This window comes from Danio rerio, chromosome 21 (genome assembly GCF_052040795.2).
Source record: "Danio rerio strain M-AB ecotype USA chromosome 21, GRCz13ab, whole genome shotgun sequence".
In the NCBI taxonomy this organism is placed as follows: Eukaryota; Metazoa; Chordata; class Actinopteri; order Cypriniformes; family Danionidae; genus Danio; species Danio rerio.
In genome coordinates, this window is record NC_141041.1 from 31,656,503 (window position 1) to 31,683,951 (window position 27,449).

Consider the following 27,449-nt stretch of genomic DNA (forward strand, 5'->3'; position numbering starts at 1 on the left):
TGTCGGTTTCTCAAATAGTTAGAGGTGGTTTTGATACATTTTTCTATTAGGAAAATAGGACATATTTACTGGGAAAGACACACTTGACTGGGCTGAAAACTGAATCTGTAGATTTCTGCGCATCTTTGCAGAAATGTAATAATGAATCATGACACACGAAATGATTTGTTGTTGAACTGTATCATAACTGACTGTTGTGTCATTTTTAAATTCTCCTTCTGCTTATTGTCTGTGAAGCGGAGCAGGACGGCGCTGTCCCAGCAGTGATTTCTTCAGCTGTCTTTGTTCAGTCTTGTTTTTAAAACAAAGAAATGAAGCAGGATGATGGCTAGTATGCATATGATATATCGTAAGGAAAACTGCATATTTATGGAGTTTGACTCATTCATGAAACATTAGAAGAACAATTGATTTTTGTGTAAATTGTTTGTAAAGTTGTTATGATGCATAGTTTTTAGTTGGTATAAAAGAAATGCTCAGTTGCTCCATAAATTTGGCACAGAACATGTTATTTTTGGCAAACTAGTTACTGAATTGTGATGCAATGGCATAATAATATTCTACAAGTTAATTTGGTCTTGATTTATTTATTTTTGTACTGAAAATTTGCGTCAAACATAGTGACAAAAAGGTTACCAGTTTTTACTCAGCTGTCCAATCCTCCAGTACTTGTATAACAACTAAACAACAAAAGAGGGGTCAGTATTACTGTTTACTGCAATTTTATTCATTCATTTTCTTTTCGGCTTAATCCCTTTAATAATTTGGGGTCACCACAGTGGAATGAACTGCCAACTTATCCAGCATATACTTTAAGCAGCGAATGCCCTTCCAGCCGCAATCCATTATGGGAAACTCCCATACACACTCATTCACACATGTCTTTAGACTTGGGGAAACCAGCACCCGGAGGAAACCCACATGAACATGGGTAGAACATGCAAACTCCACGTAGAAATGCCAACTGACCCAGCCGAGGTCATACTAAAATACTAGTTCTAGATACACTGCTGCTGTAGATTCCAAATCATAGCAACCAAAACATCTCAGCTGGCAATTTTTTTATAAGAGTGCCTTGCATTTTAAAGCTGCATGGCTAAGCACTCTTAGGCGGATACAAGTTTATTGAATATTTATTGTTATGCATATCCTATATTTATGAAATATACTGGAGCCAAGCCTTAGAAAGGAGTCTGGATTATTTTATTGCATTCCTGGATTTATGTAGTTGTAATTCATAGGTGGGGATAATGCTAATTGTGAATGAGCATGTATTCACTAAAATGATTAGTAGCCATTAACATACAGTATATTAACTTTCAAATCAAATGTTTACCAATGTTTTTTGGATCTGGAGGATTCAGAAAGTTAAATAGCTCAAAATGTACTATTCCATTTATAAATAGTGACCCTAGACTTTTAAGGTTCTATCTGCGTTCTGAATAATTTTGAGATATTGAGCTTCAAGATTTTTGCATTCCATAGCAAACAGTATGTGTGTAACATTTGTGTTTAAATGAAAAAAATCTTAAAATGTAAACAACTTATAAAAAACATCCCATAATGTAAATAAGTATTTTTTTTAATAATAATATGTCAATATTTGTCAATTTTGACAAAAATGTCAGATATAACCTTATAATTCTAAGGTAACAAAATATATTATAAAGGACCCAGGGTGTGCATATCAAAAGATCAAATCCAAACTGAAGCTAGAATCACATACATACATCCACCTAATTTCGTTTAGCAATGAACATTACTGAAGAGTTTGATTCTGATTGAAGTGCCCGAAGTGTGTCAAACTCAGCTTATGAAATAAGCTTTTGACAGACAAAAAAAGTAAGACATTTTATTCCAAAAATACTCATAAAATAGTTTCTATTCTCATCATGTCCACCACTGAGTGATACAAAACACAATACATTATTTGAGATGTTGAAGAAATGACATGCTGCTGTTTACAAATAAATGTTTGTGAACTCATAAATGCGTGTTTTAAGAGAACCGTGCTTTAACATGCAATTTCTCCATCAATGTATCAACCATCCACTTTAACATTTACATTAGACTGAATAAAATCTGGATCACTGCACACAGTTTTTGATGATGTTGATGATATAATGGTTTGCTTTCACTTTTCCAGCCTGTGTTCTCTTTTGAGGCAAAAAACGAAAATGCCACATTATGGCATTTGGTTTTCAGCTGCTGAATTTCCAGCACTACAGCAAAATGTTGCATGTTTGTAAGTCCACCCTTATTGTACACAGATGCGTTTTAATAGCCACACAGTGCGTATGTCACAGGATGTGCCCTTTTCGGCAGCCCTAATGCTTTCTGACTCAACCAGTTGGCTCCAGATCCTTTGACCTCACCCCAGGCCCTTCCGCTGGCTTTCAAATTAGTTTCAAAATTAGTATGCTATTTTTTTCCACCTGTGCTATTTTCTACTCCTGTTATGTTTTCGTCAGGTCTTATTGTGTCCTCTGGGGACAATTACTTCAGCTGTAAAAGCCTAGCTCCCTGGGGCTGTTTTTGTGTTTTGGTCAGAGGACACACTGAACTGCTGAAATGTCCATCGATGTACAAAAATTTGCAGCCAAGGGTTTATTGTGTCTTAAAGGCAAAATATGTAACGTTTTTGCAATAAAAAAAAAATCCCAAAATCCACTTGGACAGTGTTATTATTTCATTTAAGTAAGTACTTACATTATCCTAAAGTTCCCAAGGATTTGTAAATCTAGAGAAGTTTCACTTTTAAATAATGGTCATTCCATTGTTAATGTTGTTTATCAATGATACAATATCCACATTCAGTCTTCATGGATTACAACTATTTATTGGTAGAGTCCAGAAAATCTCCAAAACACAACTGTAAACTAACTGAGGCATGAAAACTTTGGGACAAATAAAAAATAATGATGTTGGGCTTTCAAGATTCTAAAGATTCTTGAAAAGACCCAAAACTTAATATACATGTAAACAGATATACTGTACATGATCTTTTTTGCAACTGATAGTCATCTACGGATTATATGAACTAAATTACCCGATGAGTTACAGAATATTTCTGTATGATAAAGATGCAATGCCTTCACATGTAAATAATAGCACTTATAAGCAAAGTGAGGCACAGATACTGATGCAGCTGATAATGCAAAGGTAGATTTTCTTGTTAGGCAATAAAGTGATTGTAACTACAATAACAATACATTATAACACTATTTCTAACACACAGTTATGCTGTGGTCACAGTAGAGTTTAAACAAGTGGATTTCCATCATACGACGCTGCGAAAAAGGGCAGGATTAAACAAGATGATTTTAAAAAGCGAGTGATTGCTCCATATTTTAAATTTCTGTACAGAGAGGTCATGATTTGATCTTCTATTGGTCTTGTGCAGTCCATACAACACTGGGATGTGACAATAAGGGATATGCCCACCATAATAAGTAATACCCTTTCTCCCCCCCAAAAAATCCCCAAATTACTAAATATGTTCACCTGAAGCTGTTTAATTGTAAATAAGCAGTTAAATGGTCAGTAATATGTTATATTATTATTGTTTTCAAAAGAAAAAAATGGTATACATTAGCAACAAATAAATTAGGTAACAGTTCAGCTTATTAAAATAATAACTATTATAAAGAAATATAATTAAGTTATTCAACCTCATAATCTTTTCTTTACTGTATAACTTACAAATTCTGGTTTAAAAGCAGTGAATGAATCTTTCATTTATTTGGATTTTTCATTTGATTACATTAAATAAAAGAGGTGTCACTTTAAAAATGCACACATCTAACGTTATAATGAAAGCATTTGATTGCTTTAATAACTTGTTATGCTCATTTAGGACAAAATTGGTTGTTTTTGAAGAAAAATATCCACCAAGATTGACATCTTTAGATGTTACTATTATTAATTATATGTAAATGTCTTCAAACACACACCCAAAATCCAGACTTTTGCTCTGCAGACTTCGGTCTGCTGCACTCATCTGTGCATGAAGGTGAATAGTACAGTTTGAATGCAGTTAAACACTACACTTTAAATTGTAAAAATTTTTTAAACAAGTGTTATTCATAAGTGTTTATTCACGTGTTGTCCAAAATATTCATCAACACACAAAAACCTTGCACAGTGAATCTGATGCAATTTAATTAATTTGTTAAGCAAAACAATTGTAACACAAAACAAAACAAAACAAAACAATACAAAACAAAGTCTTCATGCAGTGATGCATTTCCCCATCCTCAAAAAAAAAGAAAAATAAGGAATGTTGTCTATTGAATTGAATTGATTCTGAATGTTTTGAATGTTTAAAATTATCAATAATGACACACACACATTCACACACACAAAACACAGAGATGGCAAAGATGTGTCCACATGGCAGGCATTTAGGCTTTCGTTTGAATGGTGACCCTGAACTGTTGACAAACATCTCAAAATGCGATCCAAAGTTTTTTTTTATGATGAACAAACATTTTAAATGTAATGTATAAATGTAATTGGCCCAACACAAGGCCTTAAGATCTAAAGCATTGTAATTAAACACAGTACAATTTACTATGTTCAAATTTACTTTTAATGCGACTGATTTAATTAAGTTAATATGTTAAACGTTCATGCACCAAATTATGAAAACGACCTCATTGATGAAATCAACATCTCTCTTCACTCCAATCGCCTTCATAATGTCCTCAAGGCTAATCTAGTGTCCTTTATTGGTGAAAAAATACACAGTGTGCCTTTAAAAGGCTTTTGCATTCGCTTAGTGTGAGCCATCAGTTCTTGGCGCGTGTCTCTTTGAAGCTGCGTTTCGATGGAGAAAAAGCTGAAAGGGAAGTGCCTGCCACAAAGAGCTCTCCTGCGCCGCCTTGTCCACCAATTTAGAGCCCTGGCCATTTTTCACTGTGCACAGATGAAACAATCTTGCTTTTTTTTTAAACCCATGACTGGAGTGTGCTTCAAAATGGCTAAAGATGAAAATGGCAGGTTTCACATGGGCACTCTGCCCTACTTCCTATCAGCAGACCGTATGAAATGTGCTTGTGCGACACGGATAGCCTTATTCCTGGTTCATTCCTCCAGGTTGCTGAGCGGCCAAGAGCACTAGTCTGCCACTAGCATGACAAAATGCATTAGCACAGCATGAAGAACGCATTACACCAAACAGCTTAGGCTTTGTTCAGACTGCCATAGTAATGACTTAAGACATATGAGACTAGTTAGTCATTGTGGAAGAGACTCTGCTCATCTTGCCCTTCTGCTAAACCTATAAGCTGTGCCCGAAAATGCATTCTCGTTTCCTTGTTCACCATTTAGAACATGGCGAGCAGTGAATTCAGACAGTTGCAAACGCTACTGTGGTTTCTGTATGACGTTATGATGAAAAAGTGTCTTTAGCGTATGCCTAAAATACAAATTAAAAACCAATTCATTAAGAGTTTAAATTAAATAAACCAACTGCAAAAGGCAATTTGTAACAGAAAGTTGGTTTTGTTGGAAAACCCGTAATTGGACACGGAATATACTACAGGCATAAATTATACTGCTTAAGACCTTGGTAAGATGTACTGACTCATTAAAATAATAATAATATATATATTTAAAGATACAAATATGGTACACAGTTTAGGTAAACAAATAAAGCATTAAAGTAACAAAGTGTATTTGTTCTCAGTATTTTAGCCAATTTCATTTGTTGGTTTACTAAATGCCCTTTAGCTAAATCTCTCGTATACCTACACACACAAACATTATTTTCTCCCTAATTATGCTGTGCATTTCTAATACATTTCATTGACAGTTTTAAACGCCTGCTTAATCTTAAGTGGATCTAAGTGGAAATCTTAAAACATAGATGTGTTTAATCAAATAAACTGTTACATAAATATCTATTTAACATTTATAAAAACATCTTTCAAGTAAAATATGAGCTAATTTGGAGAAGTTCAGTTGCTCCAATGTGTTAGAATGTAAATCACTTTAAATCTACAGTTCCTTTGAACTGCAACTCAGAAAAATACCAATCTCTGCCACGGTTTCATGCCTCTTTTCTTTCCCTCTCGTGTGCACTAAAAGAAATTGCACTTCATCTTCCGATTTCTGCCTTTCTTCTTTCTTTCCTGTGCCACAGTGTGTGCCAGGATTTGCGTAGTCTTTGTATTAACAGGCTGTCCTGTCTTGAAATTAATTGGTGACATAAATGTCACTGAATGCCACCAGCATGAAAATCAGCCTGTGTTTCTGAATCCCAGCACAGCATGGCACACATATGCTACAGAACAGGGCAAATTTGATGTTATGCACATCTCCTCCTCTTTAAGGAGATGCAATAGGACATCATGTGTGACAGGAGACTCAGCACACAAAATAGACTCCAAGATGAAATACACAGTGATGCAGGAAAAGTATGTGAATCCATTACCTTGATTAAGAATAGTATCGGATCTGATCTTTACGCTACCCCAGCAATCATACATTTTCTAGTCTGAATATAAAAGTAAGAAGAAAATGTAATCATCATTATCTCACCTTACTTCAATTTATTAGCTTTTTTTATTTTCAGTTGAGCACAAAAGTATGTAAAAGGGTTGGAAATTGGTAGTCACTAACATCTATACTAAAAGAAATGCTATGGTTGTTGGTGGCTGTTTTTTTCAAACATTCATCACATTATATAATTTTCTGTTCATCTAAAAAAATAAACTCAAATTGGTTTTCAACAACTGGAGGGAGAGTAAATCATGACAGAATTTTCAATTTTGGGGTGAACTATGCCCTTATCTGTTCAGAGTGTGAAAAATTTGCACCCTTAAATTTAACAACACTTTGACCCTGCTTTGGCAGTAATAACCTCCAGCAGATGTGTCCTGTAATTGTACACCAGACCCACACAACGGTCAAGAGGGATTTTGCACCTTTCAGTTTAGCAATATTCTTGCGATGTATGGTGTGAATCGTGCTCTTGAGGTCATGCCAAAGCATTTCAGTCGGGCTGAGGTCAGGACTTTGACGTGGTGCTCCAGAAGGCCTATTGTATTTTGTTGAAGCCAGTTTACTCCTGTGCTTTGGGTCACTGTCCTGTTGCATCACTCAGTCTCAGTTGAACTTCAAATGGCAGACAGACGACCTTACATTCTACTGCAAAATGTCTGGGTGACCTTTCCACAATACTTTATACTCTTAAAAATGGTTTTGAAACCTTTAACATCTATTGGACATTTCAATCGCACAAAAGGTTCTTTTTAGTTGAAAAAGGTTCTTACTGGAATATTAAAATATTTTACACTAGGGAAAAATGGTATGGATGTTGGCATATTAACAACAGCAATGATTTGACTCTGGTCTTAAAGGTGGGTAAATGATGACAGAATTTTCAATTTGGGGTGAACTAATCTTTTAACATTTAGATTTTAATAAGTCTTTACCATATTTCTTTAAACCATAGCAGTGCCACACATAGGATTATCTCCCCCAAACACATATAAAACCACCATCCTGCACTAAATATTTAAAATTTAATGTTAATAAATTTTTCAAAACATTCTCAAATATAAATCTGCAATAAAATCAAAAATTGTAATTTTTAATACATGCCAAAATTCAATAGCAGATAGCAATATTCCTTTTAAGGAAATTATGTTCACTCTGTGTACATCGATGGGCAGTTTATCCAAGACCAAGTCCTGTCTAAATGAATAGGAGAATACTGAAACATATTTCAAATCAACGACATAGTCTGAAATGACCACTTCCAATAATTTTGTTACTTCAGTTCTAATTATATTTAAAACGTCTTAATGAGCTTTCTTTGTATATATATATATTCTTTGGTTATGGTAATACATTTTTGATAATATAAGATCCATTAGGATAAGACTTGATTTTATTAAATACTGTCCACTAATGGGAGGAGCTTGCTAAAATGGTCTTTAAGAGTTCCCACATAGCTGATGAACTAAGAGCTATGAGCCCTGAGCTCATAATATCCTCAAGCCTGGGGAGTTTGAGCTCAGGTAGGTCTTGAGAACTCCCCTACTTATTTATGGCTAATGGCAAATTAGGGATTGTTATGGAGAGATTTATTGCTGATTAAGAGCTCATCTATGGTGGCAATTTGGTTTAGTCAATTCACTTATGTCGCATGTCTTTGGACTGTGAGAGGAAACTAGGGAACCAAGGGGAAACCCACGTGAGCTCTGTGAGAAGATGTAAACTCTATACAGAAACTTTAAAAGGCCTATTATGGACTCAAACTAGTGACATTCTTGCTGCGAGGCAACAGTGCTAACAGCTAGGCCACATGCCGCCCTATTGAAGATTCTTCAAAATGAAGAAAACTGAGGTAAGAAACTTTGGTTATTTACAATAAGTTAGGAATCATTTGATTGGTGAATCATGCATTAGCTAATGCAGGACCAGCTGTGGTCAATCATAAGCACGTAATCCTCTCGAAATTAGTCTATAAATAAACGTCACAAAGTACAATGAGAGCCATGTCTAACCAGCTAGTAAGGCAATCAACTCTAAACACAAAACAATTCGGTGACAAACTTGTAAGGCTATTCTACATATTCAACCCCATATTCACTCTTCAAATTGATTCCTTTAGGGCATTGCAAAACCTCACATCTAAACCTTCAGCGTTTTTAAATATAAAGCTAGCATGAGATCACTGTGGCAGTGTGCTTTAGCTCTTCATGTATTGTTTTCCTTTCGTGTCATCTGTCCACAGAACAATTTGCCAGCGGCGCCGAGGAACATCCAGGTGTTCTTTTGCTAGCTAGTCACGGCATCTTGCACAAACAGATGTGTTTCTTTTTTCTACGTTTGATAAAGCCATAATGTGTATCTTTGCACTGGGCTTAAGTCAAGACGTCAATAATACACAGACAGCCCAGATCAGATTTGTCTGATAACCAATCATAACTGCGTATGGTAAATCGATTAGCAAATACGTGAGGTGTAAATAAAGATCGAAATAAAACACACTGAGCTTCTGGAGACATCAAGTGGAATACGGGTTGGTTCTGGGGACATGAGTCACATCTAAATCCCACGGTTGAAGAGACGGGATCAAAGCGCTTTAAGAGGATCCTGAAGGAAAATACAATCTTCACAGGTCTGCTCTCATAACATCTTCTAGATTGCATGCGGACGCGGATAGACGGATAACTCCTGATAGATCTCACTGCGGTCAAATGAGATGCCATGAGTTTATGACATTTCGAGATTGAGAGATGATTCACAAAACAGATGTGACACTGAGAAATAAAGCTAGTGTCTTGTCCTCAAACCACACTATGAAAAATGACTGTAATATTAATGGGAAGAGACTGCAGAAATGCTACGGCTATAAGATTTAATTTAGGCCTTTCTTCAGGTATAAACACTGATCTATGAACATTGTATACAGCGCTCAAATTTGCATGTTCGCTTAAGGTGGAAGCACCAAACGGGTAATTTGTGCTTGTCACACAGGACGTTTGAGCTTCTGCAAGAACCAATAAGGTTGGTAACACTTTAGTTTAGGTCACAATTTATGATATAAACAAACCATAAACTAACATTACTAACTTAAAAAAATACTAAATGGCTTCTTATTAATAGTTAGTAAGGTAGAAGTTGGGTTTAGGTTTTGGGTAGGATTAGGGGTGCAGAATAAGTTTATACTTTATAACTACTAACAAACAGTTAATAACATAATAATAGGCAGGTAATAAGCCAGAAGTTAATAGTTTAAGTTGCGACCTAAACAAAAGTGTTACCATGGGGTTTTCTCATGTACATCAAGCAGTTTGTTTAGCAAGCATTGGTATTAATATGTGAATACAAATGTTAGTATGTAAAGGTAATAGTGTCACTTAAGAAGACCCGATTTAGTTGTTGACCACTTTATGAACATATAAAATCATGGCAGAACATAATTTGTTAACACTTTAGTTTAGGTCACAATTCACGGTATTAATAAACAATTAACTAACACTACTAGCTCAATCAACGACTAATTAACTGTTGAATAATAGTTAGGAAGGTAGAGGTTGGGGTTAGGTTTTGGATAAAATTAGGCATACAGAATGAGATCATACTTTATAACTACCAATGAACAGTTAATAAATTAAAAATAGGCAGGTATAAGCAGAGGTGGATTTAATAGATTTAGTGGATTTAGTGATTTGGGGGCCCTAAGCAACTTCAGCCATGGGGCCCAAGTCCTGAAATGCCTGGAAGTCCTGGAAGACTAGTCAGGATAGAGGGAAATATGAATGCAGCAATGTACAGAGACATCCTGAATGAAAACCAGCTTCAGAGTACTCTTGACCTCAGACTGGGGATTCATCTTCCAGCAGGAAAATGACCCAAAGCACACAGCCAAAATATTAATAGAGTGGCTTTACAACTACTCTGTGAATGTCCTTGAGTGGCCCAGCCAGAGCCCAGACCTAAATCCTATTGAACATCTCTGGAGAGATCTGAAAATGGCTGTACATTGTCGCTTCCCATCCAACCTGATAGAGCTTGACAGGTACTGCGAAGAGGAATGGGCAAAAATTCTCAAAGACAGGTGTCCCAAGCTTGTGGCATCATATTCAAAAAGGCTGTAATTGTGGCTGTAATTGCTGCCAAAGGTTTGTCAACAAAGTATTGAGCAAAAGCTGTGAATACTTATGTACATGTGATTTTTCAGGTTTTATATTTTTAATAAATTTGCAACAATTTCAAAAAAACTTTTTTCGCATTGTCATTATGGCGCATTGTGTGTAGAGTTTTGGGGAAATAGATGAATTTAATACATTTTGGAATAAGGCTGTAACATAAAAAATGTGGATAAGGTGAAGCGCTATGAATACTTTTCGTATGCATCGTAGTTTAAAGATTTAATTTACACTTCTAGATATTTATTGGGGGCCCTCAGATGTCCTGAGGCTCTAAATAGCCGCTTACCTTGCTTATTGGTTAAATCCGCCTCTGGTAATAAGCCAGTAGTTATTAGTATGAATTGTTACCTAAACTTAAGTGTTACCCATATTTTAAATGGAGGGACACAAATCTTTCTGGATTAGACTGGTTTATAAACTATATAATTTATACCCTGAAGATGAATAGAAATGTAATAGGCTTGTAAGACTATTAATCTGTACAATGAAAAACTGCAATATATCTAAAAGGATGCAGTAAAATACACTTAGACGTGCAGTGAACAAACTATGAATGGATGTTCCCAGAAATCTCTGTGCAGCACATTTGATTGATTTAATAAACCAGCCCTTCAGTTATGCAAATGACGCTAATTTATGCTATTAAATGAATGTTTATAGCATAAGAGCCATGTCATTGAACATTTCAGTTCAATCTGTTCCTACAATGTTTGTAATCATTGACATCTGCAGATTTTACCCATAGATTTCACAGATTTTTACATATGCAATCAGTTTCAACTTAACAAAAAGGTGCTAAACAACCCTAGGAAAACCTCAAATTTTATTTAATCAAACATGTTTCTTTAAATCTATTGATCACAGCAGCATTTCATTATCACATCATAAAGGAAATCATTAGAGCTGTGCATATTTCCTGACACACACTGTATTCTTGCCATTTTAAAAATGTCTGGATCGTATCGGTGGGCAAGTTTGCATTCTTACTCGATTCGTGTAATTCCTCCAGTGACTTGGACACTCAAACAATACTGACGACGTGTGCAAATAGCATGGTTTAATGTGAATTAAACACACACGACATGATCCTGGACGAAGAACATGAAAAATACAGCAACGCATGCCCTCTGATCTTCATATAAGGGTTAAGGCTGCTACGGGCAGATATGGATGATTTTTTCCAGGAATGCGTCCTACTTAAATCACATTGTGTGGGCTTGCGAAAGGAGAGAATCCACAAATATATTCATAACCGGGGGCCATTGTTTCCACCATTAATGTTTAGCATCTCTTTGAAGAGTAAAGTGAACGTACTGTCTCCTGCAAGGTTTTGATAAGTTCCTCCTTTTTTTTTTTTTTTTTTTTTTTGCACCACTGCAGGTAGAGATGTGCTGGGCCGTGAATCACAATTGGATTGAGTTCTCGCCGCAGTGAGTGAAGACAGAGGATCTCGATTAACAAGTGTCCTCTCTGTCAGCAGTCTTCAGTTGTGCTGGGATGAAGGGAAGTGGATCTGCGCGCTGACTAGCACCTCAAGGGCTCTGGGACTTCAGCTGTCTGCGTGAGGTTAGATATGATGAGGACACAGCGCTCGCGCTAAAAAGCTCATGACTACACATCTATTTTAAGAGCCCGAGGGGAGTGCGAAGGCTCCAATGTAACATATTTACAGAGTCATGTGAAAAAAATCGTGGGGAAAAAAGCGTGTCTAGGATGGATGAAGGCTGTAGGAAGTTCGAGGAGAAGGCCAAGGGTAAAATAGGACAAAAGTGCGAACTGCGTGCTTACTAACATGGTGTGAAAGTAAAAATGACTAGTTCGAGTAAATAAGGAAATGCTTATGGTATTGCATTGGGATTTGTTTTACTGCAACACTTGTGTTTATTTTAAAATCGAAAATAAAATTACATTGCATTTAGATGCAGAATGAAGGTCACAGAGGGAATGACTGGTCAGAATATTTTGGCTTCTTTTTATAAAGATATTTCACAAGATTTAATCAATCAATCAATCAATCAATCAATCAATCAATCAATCAATCAATCAATCAATCAATCAATCAATCAATCAATCAATCAATCAATCAATGGGCATAGTGGATTATAACTACCGGTGACTTATTGATGAATTGCTTCTTAATGCTTTAGCATACACTTATACACAGCAATGGACAACAAATTGGGACCACTTCAAAAATTATCTTTTTATTTTTATTTTATTTACTATTTTGTTTTAAGAGCGGCGCAATTGCTCAGGTTTCTGCAGGTTTCACCAAGTCAAATTTAAGACTTTTTAAGCCCTTTAAGAACTAAATTTTAGTCTTATATGGGGCTTAATTCTAAGGAATTTTTAAATGGCTTAGCAGAATTTTTTAATTACTTGCTCCATCAAGAAACGAATTCTAATTTAGTTTATTTATAGACTAGATTTAGTTATATCTTAGTCACATACACTACCGATCAAAAGTTTTGGGTGAGTTTTTATTTTTTATTTTATTAAATTTATTCAATCATTTAAATAAAAATATTCTGTTCATCAAGTTAGCATTTATTAAATGTAAAAATATATATGTTCAACCGTTAAATATTTATATATTAAATATTTATTTATTACTTTTTGTATGTAGTTTCAAAATACATTTTTACACAAATCATTATTGCTTTTATTACTTTTACCATTAATAATAATAATAATAATAATAATAATAATAATAATAATAATAATAATAATAATAATAATATTTTTATAATAATAATAATAATAATAATAATAATTAATATTGAAATGATTTCTGAAGGATCATGTGACTTTAAAGACTGGAGTAATGAAGTTGAAAATTCATCTTTAAAATTACTGGAATAAAGGATAAAATTTAATAAAAAATATGCGTTTGACCAGTTAGCCACACGGCTCTTCATCAGACTGTGTTCATCACAATCAGGTGCTTCTTTTTGTACACTTCCGGATCACATGATATTGTCTCGCATATTTGTCCACATATACATACATACACATGTATACATACACAATCATTCATATACACATATACATATATACATATGAATACATACATACGTACACATTCATATATATATAGCTTAGATATTTCAAGAGAAAAAAATAAAAAATAAAATAAGTTATAATATTACATCACAAATTATAATAAGGAAAAAATGTACCAGGATACACCAGACTATACAAAAAAATATAGCCAAAAAACCTTTAAACCACACCCCTAATTAAATATAGTTTAATTAGGGGGTTGGTTTAAATTCCACTATATACACTCACATAATTCACATCACACATACAACATTGTGTTATAATCACCCTACATTCCGTAAAAGTACTATTAATGGAATGATTAGTGTTGAACAGAAAAGGAATTCTTCAGCAGATCAACGGGACAATTGGAAGATTGTTTAAAATTCCTTGCAATCCATTCCGACACATTCCTCTAGATTTCCCCATCCTATTACATTATGCAGCACAATTCCATTCCATTACTTACAAAGTATTATATTACATCCCATACCTTTAGCCAATTTCACAATATGATCAAACCTCCAGCTGACAAAATAATGCCAAACGTGTCAAGAATGATTTAAGAATCTGGCGGATGAAATCACAGGCTGCTTCATTTGCTTCGGTTTGCTATGGGTAATGACTTCTCTGATTTACATTGCTGCAGAATTCCTTCTCCCTGTCACCGGTGTACATGGAAATACGATGGAGTTGCTATTTCTAATTAGCCTCTCTCATTTAAAGTGAATTAAATCAGGCACTGGCGCATAAGCTGCCTCTGCATTCCCATCACTCCACTCTCTCTCCTGATGTAAGCGAGAGAAGAGCTATCCAAATCTTATTCGTATTTATAAAATTGCATACAGGTTTTAAATGATAATTTAAGGTCCACTAAAGTGCCATTGAGCACAGCTTTGACATGATTTAAATTGAAACATAAAAACAGGGTGGGACATGTCGAGTAGCACCTCCCCATTTTTATTTTGACTGTCCTAGTTTCCTGTATGCTGACTGTTTAAATGTGTGAGTGCAGTGGGGGGGGGGGGGGGGGGGGGGGGGGCATGCCAGATACTAGAGAGTACTATATTAGTGGTAAAAATAAATTCATTTATAAAATAAAAAAAAATAAATAAATAAATAAAAATTAGAAGCTGAAGCGCTTTGTGAAGTCAAATCACACACACACACACACACACACACACACACACACACACACACACACACATATATATATATATATATATATATATATATATATATATATATATACAGGGGCGGACTGGGACAAAAATTCAGCCCTAAACTGTAGCCACATCAGCCCACATTACCACACCGACACAGTCCCACCAGCGGACTCGCATATTCACTATTTATTTTGGTGAACAAATAGTGAAATAATATGACATTCTTGCCAGATTTTGATTACGTCTGGGTAACCTTTGGGTCGGCCCATCTTGAAATCAGGCGTTCATTTATTATAATTATCATTATTTTTATCATCACATCTAGCAAGAGATAAAAGCTGCCCCCGTATATATATATATATATATATATATATATATATATATATATATTTTTTTTTTTTTTTTAATTTTTTTTTTGGTGAAAGGGGGAACTTGGAATGCTTTAAATCTTCTAAATAGAATTTTTTTTTTCGTTTTGGAGAACACAATGGGTTATAGGTTACTTTAAAGTCCTTCGAAAATCAAAGGTACATTTTTTAGGGGGCTGGGGGCTGGGTATTAGTATTAAAATTTTAGTTTTAGGATCATCTGGGTGCTCCAGTTTCCCCCACAATCTGGTACAGGTGAATTGGATAAGCTAAATTGGCCGTAGTGTAAGTGTGTGCAAGAGTGTGTTTCCCAGTGTTGGGTTGCAGCTGGAAGGGCATTCGCTGCGTAAAACATATGATGGATAAGTTAATGGTTCATTCCGCTTTGGCGACCCCAGATTAATAAAGGGACAAAGCCGAAAAGAAAATGAATGAATGAATGAATGAATGAATGAATGAATGAATGAATGAATGAATGAATGAATGAACTTCATTCTTACCAATGAAATACTTTCTAGTGTCTGAAGTGTCCCTCCACTACAAACCATGACTTAATTGATCACTTGTTCTGAGATTGATGACTTCTAAGCAAGGAACTGAGCAAACCTGCGTATACAGTACATGGAAAATGATAACTGGTAGCTGAAACATTGTTAAACAGAACCAAATTAACTATGGTACAGTTCAAATACACAGTGTGCACTATGTTATCATAATGCTTTCAAAATAGATATTATACTACTACACCACTGTTTACTACAGTAACACCTAAAGTATGCTATTTTTTTCAGTACACAACAGTTAATACTACACTATGATGTAGCAGTCAGAGTTGTAAATTCTATAATACATCAAGTATAATTTTACTATATTATGCTTCCAAAACAAATCTAAAATCTGAATTTTCAATGTTTGTTTTGCAAGTGCACATTGCTATTTTTTGGTGAAGAGTTAATCCATACAAGTTAAAAAAGTTATTTTTGGTAATCTTGAATCAAAGTTTAACCATTTGCTTCTGTGTTTGGTGTAGCGTATGGGCTTCCAAACTCAACCCTGGAGGGCTAGTGTCCTGCATAGTTGATCTCCAACTTCCCTTACCGCACATCCCTGGAAGTTTCTAGTATACATAGAAGAAGCTTGTTTAGCTGGTTCAGGTGTGTTTGATTGGGGTTGGAACAAAATTCTGCAGGACACCGGTTCTTCAAAATCAAGTTTGGACTCAAACTTAATCAAGTTCTCTGTTGACATCAATTGAATGTTTCAGCCACAATATACTTAACTACGCCTCTCTAATATGCTACAAGGGAATGACACGCTAAAAGAAAGCCACAACCAACCCTACTTGATAATTAGCTGCAGTTGATACATCAATATACTGAAATAAAAGTCTCAACAACTTCTAGTCCACACTGACTTTAAATGGGAGAAATGCTCAGACACACTCAACATTCCTCTTATTGATTGTGACTGTGATGAAACCAAACACATTTGGCAATTTTTTAAAGGGGAGGAGCTACTCAATATGTCCCACCCTGTTTCAGTTGAAATTATGTCACACATCAAATGAAGTTGTGCATTTAAAGTGACATCAGTGGACTTTAAAGGCTAACAGCCAAAACAGAACAGCATGTCAGTAGGCTGATGGTATGGATCTGGGCTGTGAGAAGGAAATGATCTCCACAGCTGCACACAACAGCTGGCTCTGCAATCAGCCAGCAGTAATGGCCTCTGGGTAATCTGCACTGTAGAGCTTCTTTGTGCCATTCTCTAATTGGTGCAGACATGCGGCAGGTTAACGTCTCATAACGCTTTCACATCTGATGATATTCACAACACGGAAACAGATCACTATTTTGTTTGCTTTTTAACAGATATTTGGTGTTTGACCTAAAAACAAGGTGTGAGGAAACTTCAAAATTTAAATGAAATTCAGACTAAAAACAGCGTTATTAAAGCGAAAGTAAGGTCCTAGTGTAATATTTAAGAACTAATTTCGTTTTTCTTTCTGTATTGTTATTATATATATATTATTATTTTTAATTTGAAAGTAACTAGTGTTCAGCAGATAGTAACAGATGTTCAATAACATTATTTAGTGTTTGTTTATTAATTTTATTAATTTAACATTAATGACATCTTATTAATAACATCTTACTGTTTAATAACATTAAAAAACAAAAATCGTTTTAGATTTATGGCTAAATTAGCCTTGTTAAAAATCTGCAGAACAATCGTAGTTAATAAAAATATGATTGTAAATAAATGAATGCATTTATTAAATATCATAAATGCAAAAATGTGCATTATTTTTCTTGTAGGTTCAAAAAATGTTGGCAAAATGTTAAGTGTTGGTCATAGCAAACAAACAGTTCATTAATATGGATGCTAAAATATTTCTAAAAATTATATAAAATAAGACAAAGATAAATTGCACATTTTAAAGTAATAAATAGTGATTTTAAAAATAATTTATAAAAATAATTTACAACATAATTTATAAACTAATTTACAAAAATAAAATAAAATAAAATAAAATAAAATAAAATAAAATAAAATAAAATAAAATAAAATAAAATAAAATAAAATTAAATTAAATTAAATTAAATAGTGTTTGTTGCACCAAATGCACAGTAAGTTAACCAGAGGAAGGACCAGAACATCTTTGAAACTATCAATCAGAACTGCACTAAGAATTTTGCACTGCAAAAAATCCAAAGCAAAATGTTCACTTCCAAACTCCAGAAGTCCACCACATGCTCCCGCCGCCGAACATATCTCCTGAACACCAGAGACACGTAACTCATGATTTGTTGCACGCCGTCTCTTCAACACTTTTATGCCATCCTCTGCACTCAAATGACGTTTGACAAAGTGAGCCGCCTGCTGTGAAGAACCTCACATTGTGTGAATATGAATGAGCATGTGCGCTTTATGACAGCTCTCACTGTAAAAAGTGCTACACTCACAAAGTTGGTTCTATCTACTTTAAATAATTGCAATCTAGTTAATTTTATTTGTTTTATACCAAAAAAATAAAATTTGCTTCCTCTTTACTTAAAATATATCAGTTTTTATATAACTGTATATTTTAAATAAAACTAATGCAATTTAATTGAGTAGATTTTTGTACGTGGTTATTGTGTAGAATAAATGTTATAAAAGTGAGTTGACACAGACAATTTATTAGAGCAGCTGTCGATGTGGGCAGGTGTTCATAAAACGTGATTTTTATAGTTTTGCGTGACTCCTTTTTCATTGCCCGGGATTTAGCAGGCAGACGCAGCTTCTGCAATGGTCGACATTAACTGCTCCCAGCAGCGGATCTGATTAACACGGTAAGTTGCAAATTTAGCCGAATGATAATTGTAAAGTCATGCAAAACTGCTGTCTTCGCTAGGCAGGTGAGGTTTTAGCTTTGTAAATTGTACTGTAGCCTCAGGTATGTTAACAGTTAGACTGCTCTCACATGGAAAGCTAAGTTGGCTAACGCTAACCAACGCTAGTTTATACTAACGATTAAAAGTGATATTATTGAGAAAAATAGTGAAAGTAGTTTTAAAACACTTAGTAGGTAAAACTAACGTTGCAGAACCGATTAACAAGGTCACTGGTGGGCGGTCGGGGTGTGGGGGTTCAGTTTGTTAGCGCTAACTTAGCTAAAGTTAGCTCACCTAAGTTATAGCAGCACATTAAGGATGGATATTAAATTCAGAAACGTATGCAACAGTTAAGTAGTTTGTGTTTAACGTAAGAGAAAGTATAACTTAAAGTTTGTGTTTTAGAGATTTAGTCCATAAGTTTTTTAATGCTGCATAGTGAACAAATTACAGATTTACAATTTATTTTAACTTAAATTACATTTACTACTGATGTTTACAGAACCATTTAAATTGTATGCACCTCATTCTAAAATGCATGTTCTTGGTCTTTAGATACCAAAGTGATTTTGTTACCTGTGGATCTTCAAACTTCACATCCAGGTAAGAAAAACATTAGATACAATTACAGCTATAATAATTTGCAGGTAAGTAAAACATTGGTAAAATTGCAAACAATAGTGGGCTCCATATAATTAACTTACATTTGATATCTGAAGATTTTTTTTATGTGTGCAACAGTAAAAACAGTATAAAAATATCCTAATGCAGTTTCTTATTATCTGTCAGTCTTTCAATAAAGCTAACTGATAACACTGAATCACTGAACTGTCATTTGCCAGTGACATTAAATTTGAAGAAAAAGTCAATTAAATGTAGCTTTAGCAAAAATTTAATGTAAACCTTAATGTAATGTGTAAAATGGCAATGTATTTATTTATTTATTTATTTAATAAAATTTGTATTATGACGTGCAAAGTTTGGTGCAAAATGAAGATGGCAATTAAATTATAGAATTTGTATTCTATAATTTTCTTATAGCCGTTTTCAAACAGTTTTAATATCTAAATTAAATACACATTCTTATGCTTTATAAGTTGCCAAAATAAACAAAAAAATGTAATACCTAAATTTTAACAATTCTGTGATTGACAGGAAACCACAATGACATGCACTGTTACACTGAGTAAAATCACAGTTTTCTTTAAAATTTGATAACTAAAAACACCTGGAATAATGTAATTACACAACCTCTATAACCTTTTTTTATTTTTTAAATAAAAGTTAGGTAATTTTAACTAAGGTAATTTTTAACTGATAAACTAAGGTGTTTCATCCATGCATCATTCTCACTGGACTTTTGTAACTTCACTTGTAGTTATTTTCTATTTAGTATTTAGCTATTTAATGTTGTTTGGTAGCAACCACCTGAACTCCTGTTTCTTTTTGTCTCTACCAATAGAGTTGTGAGGAATCAGAGGTGCATGCGGCTGCCCACGGGAAAAATTTGCCATCAGCCCAACACAGTTTGGATTATCATAGGACTGTCAGAGGTTTGCCAAACCTGTCAAATGCATGATGGCTCCTGTTTGGACTTACCGATGTCCTCGACTTCAAGTATCCATCAAAACTGTATACATTTAAGATGTATTAGAGACTCTTTGTGGGACTGGACATTATGCATCCAAAATCTTCATCAAAATATGCAAATCTCCTCACTGAGTTGCCTTGGATGATTTCTCAATAGGATCTGGTATTATTAATGTTTTTATTTATGTATTGTGTATGTGTAGCCACATTAATGGCCTATTTTGTAGTCACTATTAAAAGGAACATTGATTGATATTGAATACATGTTATGGTCTTTAATCCATCTTCCCATTCTTATTTAATTGTTATTGACAGGAAAGTCTGTTTATCTGTGTTTACTAGTGTATATTGTGCTTACAATATAGAAACGCCGATTTATTTTCTGAGGTTACAGCCAGAAGTCAATTAAATTCGTTTTAAATGACATATGCATGGTTAATTTTATTTAGATCATTAAGTTCATAATACTTAATTAAAATGAGTACAGTCAACATATAGCAATGTATAAGTAAGTTAAGTTTAACAAAAAAAGTAAGTTTATCTGATTTGAGTAATTTTAGAAATATTATTTGGCTCAACTTAATTTTATTGCATTTGTTTTAAGCAATGTTTTAGTGTTTAAAATACTTAAAAAAGGCTGGAAGTTGAATCAACCTAAAACGTCCGATGCAACCACTTGCCTCACTTTTTATAAGTTAGATCTAAGTAACATTTTTTACAGTGCTCTTCTCAGTCAAAACTGTTGCTGCCTGTCATCACTCACTATTACGCACCAAATCAAAGACTTGTCCTTTTGAATTCTAGATTTGATCCATCTTATCAGTCTGCCTCTCACAACCAACCAGTCATTTTAAAGACAGGGAAGCTTACATCTTTATCTGAGAGACAATAAAGCGAAATAACAAAAACATCATATTGGAACTCTTGGTAAATATGAGCAAAGAAAGCCATTGATAAACACTTGTATAGTTGAACTTTTTGCTTAAAAATGTTGTAAGTTCAGATTTAGAATAAAGAATTGATCTATTGGTAAGCCCCTCCCCTTAAACACAGGTGAGCCATTGGCAGTTGAGTATTAGTAGCATAAGAATTGGAACTCAGACATCTTTTGGTTTAAGCACCATAGAGAAACACTGGACATTTTTATTTGATGGTGATTATGCTACAAAAAATGGTAAAACTTTTAAAACTGATTCCAGGTATCCTGAGAGGAATGACAACGGTATTTATTTTATCTAAATCAATCATTATTTAATTAAATCAAGGCATGCCAAGAAGATCAACACACTTTTATTCATTTGTTCTAAGCCAAGTAGAATCAGTGATGTTAATTGTGCTAACAGTCAATGTGAAGTAGCACAGCCTTTGCAAACAAGTTATACAGGTAGCGCTAATATCTAAACTTTATCTTCATTGTCAGTTAAAAGTAAACTAATTTGATTATCCTCTGCTATATGACCAGTTTTGATCCTGAATGTTTTCATCTGCAAATTTGACTAATGTAACGTGAGGCTTTACTTGCTTTCATTCTGATCTGTAAACCCTCGCTTTCAAATTAATCTTGTTATCCAACATATTCATTTTCAAATCCTTTGTACATCCCTTTGCAGCATATTCTCACTTGAATGCTCCTCGATGGTCCTTCTATGATCAAAATTGATCAAAAACATATTGGAACAGGGTTTTCTCACTGATAGCGGTTAAGATGTTAATTGCACTTAAAAAAATACTAGATTTCATTCAATCCCTTCACGTTGTCCAAATATAAACTGATTAAGTTAACTTTATTGCTTTTTTCAAATGTAGTTTGAACATAAAAAATGAAGTTATATACAGTGGCTGACAGTTCAAAATGACCATAATCGCTGCATGTGACACCGTGGCGGGACTAAGGGAGTAAGAAAATGTGTTTTAGTGTAACAGCAGTCTGCGACAATGCCGCCATGTGGTCAAAAAGGACTGGATGCAAACAGATAGAAATAAATAACGCTGTAAATACCCTGCTACTTAAATATGAAGATGAAATAACAAAACAAAGCATTTTAGTTCATTTATAAACCATTAAAAGCTTGTTTAGCTTTACTATAAAAGAAATAAAAGGCAACTAAAATGAAAGTACAAACAAACATAAATATAAAAGCAGTGTTTTAGCCTAATTATAGAGATGTGCAGTATTTGTTATTTTAAAATCATAGAACTAAGACAGCCAATAAGACAGGCTTTTTCATACAGTATAGGCTACCTTTTCATTTACATTGCTGCTTATATTGGCTAAGTAATAGTATGTATTAAGACCTGATGAATGTGCAATCAACAAAGCACAATTTTTACTTTTGAAGGGCCTGTTTGGCCTGTTTTGTGCAAGTTTATTTATTGATACCTTCACTTTGAAGGTATATATGTAATCAATGTTTTTGTTACATACAGTATGTGTGCTAAAACTTTTTTCACCCTTATGAATATAAAAATATATATTTTTTAAAGTATATTCATGTTGATATGTTATATTTTGGTACACTTCGGTGACTAGGGGCACATGACAATGTTAAACACTGTCCTTAAGTAATACAGGGCTATATATACCTGGTAACACACAGGTCATACCCATTTAGAAACTGATGACTAAGGGTAAAAGCAAAGAGCTGGGATTTGCAGCAAAGGGTTGTTGAGATTCACAAAATGGGAAATTGCTTTAAGAAAGCCACACCAGAAACATAGAATCTAGCAATAATTGATCAATTTAAGTCAACTAGAAGTGTTTTGAATCAGCCTGGAAGAGAATGTGTGTTTATCTCTATAACTGTTAGGATGATGATTCAACTGTCTGAGCTGAAGAATTGCAGAAGCTACCAACCACCCCAGCAGGCACACAACATCAGGTTTTAATATTAGGTTAGATTTAGATCATGACGTCAGGTGACCAAAATTCACTGTCAAGCCAGCGTCTAAGTACAACATTATTTTGACATCCAATAATGACGTTAAATTACATTGATATTTGGTTGATTTTAGGTTTTGTTAAAAAGTGATTAAAATCCAATGTCTGATAGATGTCACAGTGGTAACCTCCACACAACTACAAGGTGTAACATGATTAGACGTTGATATTTGGTTGATTTTAGGTTGAACATTGACATCTGCCTGACGTTGGTTCTTACATCAACCTAATTTTCATTTCCAAACAAAATCCAATGTCCCCACATCATTGGGTTATGTTGGGGTGCGACCTCAATATGACGTCCTGTGCCTGCAGGGCCATCACTACAAACAGTTTGAAAAGCTTTCAAGAGAAAAGCCTCTACTCTCAATCTTAAAAAAAAAAAATTAAAAACACTCTTCATTCTTGAGTTCTTTTAATTATTTATTTGTTTTTTATTTTGAGCAATGATCTAAAGGTTAAACAGTAAAGTCATTTATTTTGCTTGCCAATATTAGTTGAGGGCACTGGAGCTTCCGGCTGGCATCGAGAAACCTTCTTTTCAGGGGCAGTTTACTTGCAGCTCATCAACGAAGGCTTTGTTAATTGGATTATAAATCACAGCGGGCAAATGAAAGAGATGAATTACACTGCAGCTGATATGATGATGAAGCGATACGTGCTCTCAGGACACCGAATTATTGTTTGAACAAAAAGCCCCCAATTCCAGATAATGGAGGATTACGTAAAAAAAAAAAAGATGGACTCTAAGAGCAAAAGAGGAGAGAAAATGAGTGTATATTTCAGGCCTTTAGGGGCTGGTGTTTAGCATTGTTTAAAAGTATAAATCTCACACACACACTCACATGCACTGAGAAGCTGTAGGTTATTTATGGTTTCCAGTTAAACAATGAAATATATGCTATTTTAGTATCAGTATTACATTATTATTTATACATTATATAATTATAGAATGATAAAAAAAGTAATATCTTCATTTTTTGTGATAAATTAATAGTATGTCTATAAAAAGCTAAAATTATGGATCAATTAAAATCCCAGTATCATAAAATTTAACACAATTACTTTATACATTTGTTGTAGTTATTTTGGAAGAAATGTATAAAATAAAATGTTTGAAATAAATGTTAATAAAAACAAATAAATTTACAACATGCTCCAAAGGGTCTGCAGTGTAAGCTAAAAAACTTTTTTTAATGTTCAACTGAAGAATGAAAATAATTTACTGTTTGGACTTCCATAAATGTCCACTATTCAAGAAAGGCCCAAATTGCAAATCAAAGCCCGGCTTAATGTGTTTTTGGAAAATCTGCATGGTAAATAATGGCAGCTGGTTGAATCTCTGCGCCAGAGACTGACCCTGAACCAGTTCCACCAACACAAAGAATACAAATGACTGAACACAAATGATTGCAAACTCTCAGTATTACTGGGGCTGAACTAAACAGCCACACTAACTTTAGCCTTTAGTCTATGTGTCAGCGATTCCCAAAGCTTGTGTTTTAAAGTTTACCAACAAGTTCCTTGAGCACATCTCCATTTTCTGCTTGTTTTTTTCAGGAGTTATGAATATTTCAGAAACACACTTCTGCACTTCAGGATGGAGGGAAACATTGACCTTGAGGTCAACAAACACTGCTGTCTGCACGACTGAGAGTGTTGTGAGAGACAGAAATAGTGAGTAATGGTCAGAAAATAGATATAAACTCAGAATTCTGACGTTTTAACTCAGAATTGCAACATATAAATAAACAACAGTGATGCGTAAGCCTCAGATAATGATTATTTTCCCCAAAATTGTGTCTATATCTCACAATACTTTTTTATCTTGAGAGTTTATAAAGTATATAAACTGCTATCAAAGTTATTTTTCATGGACTCCCTTACCTCTAGAGCATCGCAGGGCCCCTGGATGCACAATTATTTTCTCAGTTTACAAATACAAATCATTTTCAATTTCAATTACAAATTACAAATAATTTTCATTATTTGTAGCAGTTTGTTGCAAACAGTAAAGGAAATAAAGTCAGGTTTTCACAAGAAATCATACATAATTGATGTGAAAAAATAAGAAGTGTAAGATAGAATTAATGTTTATTCTTAAAAGTCAGAATTCTATTACAAAAACTTAGTGAGAAATAAAGCAGCAATTCTGAGAGAATAGCCAATATAAAAAGTAAATAAATATATAAAGTCGGACTTGTAAAATTTTTTATTAATTTTATTTATTAAACATTTATTTTATTTAAAAAATCAAACATAGTTTTAGATTTATGGTTTAATTAACCTTGCTAAAAAGTGTGCAGAACAATCGTAGTTATTAAAATAATAATAATAATAATTACAAATAAATAATGCATTTATTAAAAATCATAAATGCAAGAAATATGCATTATTTTCCCGTAGGTTCAAAAAAATGTTGGTATGTCAAGTGTTCGTCACAGCAAATAAATAATTAAATAATATGGATGCTAAATGGCGACGCAGTGGCCGCAGGTTTGAGCCTCGTCTGAGTCAGTTGGCGTTTCTGTGTGGAGTTTGTGTTCTCCCTGGGTTCACGTGGGTTTCCTCCGGTTTCCCCCACAGTCCTAAGACATGCGGTACAGGTGAATTGGGTAGGCTAAATTGTTCGTAGTTTATGAGTGCGTGTGTGTGAATGAGTGTGTGTGTGGATGTTTCCTAGAGATGGGTTGCGGCTGGAAGGGTATCTGCTGCGTAAAAACGTGCTGGATAAGTTGGTGGTTCATTCCACTGTGGCAACCCCTGATTAATAAAGACACTAAGCCGAAAAGAAAATGAATGAATGAATGGATGCTAAAAAAAATAAATAAATAAATAAATAAGACAAAGATAAATGGTAACATATATTGTTTAAAAGTAACAAATTGTTTTTATAAAAAAAATTTTTTATAAAATTTTAAAATCACACAATCATATTTAAGTATACACTCAAAAAATTACATTCATTGTTTGTTCAGACTAATTAAAAATAAGCTGAAACAACACAACTCTTGTTTTGATACAAATTAATTGTTTTATGTTTAATATACTTAAATTGGTAATACATAAGACCTTATATTTATTCCTTCATGCTGTCCCAACACAAATTGATTTTGTAGAACCAGGCACTTTTTACAGTGTACATAACATACATCCATATAAATTCTGGCTATAGGTCCCAGAAGTCCACCTTTATTGCCATGCATGAGCCTGTGGCTATTGTAGCGGTGGAGCTCTTTGCAATGGCGCCGGGCCTCTTTCATGAGAAAATAATTGTGCATCCAGGGGCCCTGCGATGCTCTAGAGGTACGGGAGTCCATGAAAGATAACTTTGATAAACATGAGTCAGACTGCGCTACTGTCGATAATTCACTCTCTCCCTCTCTTACTTTCTTCCCTCTCCCTCTCTTTGACATTCACATAACAAACACAACCAACAAATGACCAGGTGAAAAAAAAGAGGATGACCCCTTCTTAACTACAAAAGCTCACCCTAACACTTCAATAGAATATCGACCACCGATTCCTAAGGCTATGTTTCCACTTGTGCGTTTTTTGTTTTGTAATGCTCAACTCTTGCAATGGTTTAGCTTGCACTCTAAAAAATGCTTGGTTGTTTGTTTTAACCCAAATGTGGACCAACTATGGACAAACCAACAATTAGGTTTTAAAATGTATAATAAACATTTGAAACAACTCAGCATTTTTAAGAGCATGGCATTTACATTACTCCATATATTTTGACAGTCACTCAAAAAAATTATAATAAATAATTTAATTTAAAAAATAATAAAAATAATAAAATGAATAAATAAAAAAAAGAAATTTCAGCTTGTTTAAACTACTTACTTAAAATAAGCTAAAACAACACAACTTATATATATTTTTGGGACAACTTAATTATTTTATGTTCATTCTTTAATGGCTTTGTGTTGGAACAACATAAACTTTTTGTGTGTAACCTTGCATTAGTGCTTGAAAAATGCTGAATTAACAAATGCATTTTCGTTTGAACAGTTTTTAGTGTTTCAGTGCAGATTAGACCAGAGGCATCCCTAAACCCAATTTACTGGGGTATGTGCTCCAGTAAAAAATCACCAGTGCCCCAGTAAATGCGTTGAGATATGATTTACTTCATATACAAATGTATTTATTAAGAGGGGTAATTCTGAAATCAAGACATTATACTCTGTGTGCAACTGAACCAAGGCTGGTAAAAGCAATGTAATTTAATCAAAAAGCAAACTGACGCATCTCTGCTTGTGTGCAGAAAATTTGCGCGCCTAACACACTGGTCC

General features: G+C 34.0%; 1 protein-coding gene and 1 long non-coding RNA gene across 36 annotated transcripts in view; one reads left to right on the top strand and one right to left on the bottom strand.

Annotated features, from left to right (window-relative positions):
• Positions 1-27,449, bottom strand: part of nrxn2a (neurexin 2a) — a 762,095-nt gene that overhangs the window by 132,347 nt on the left and 602,299 nt on the right.
• LOC147838856 (uncharacterized) lies at positions 18,508-20,473 on the top strand. Its single transcript, XR_015520458.1, has 3 exons — positions 18,508-18,581; positions 19,179-19,226; positions 20,086-20,473. It is a non-coding gene; the product is annotated as an uncharacterized LOC147838856 (long non-coding RNA).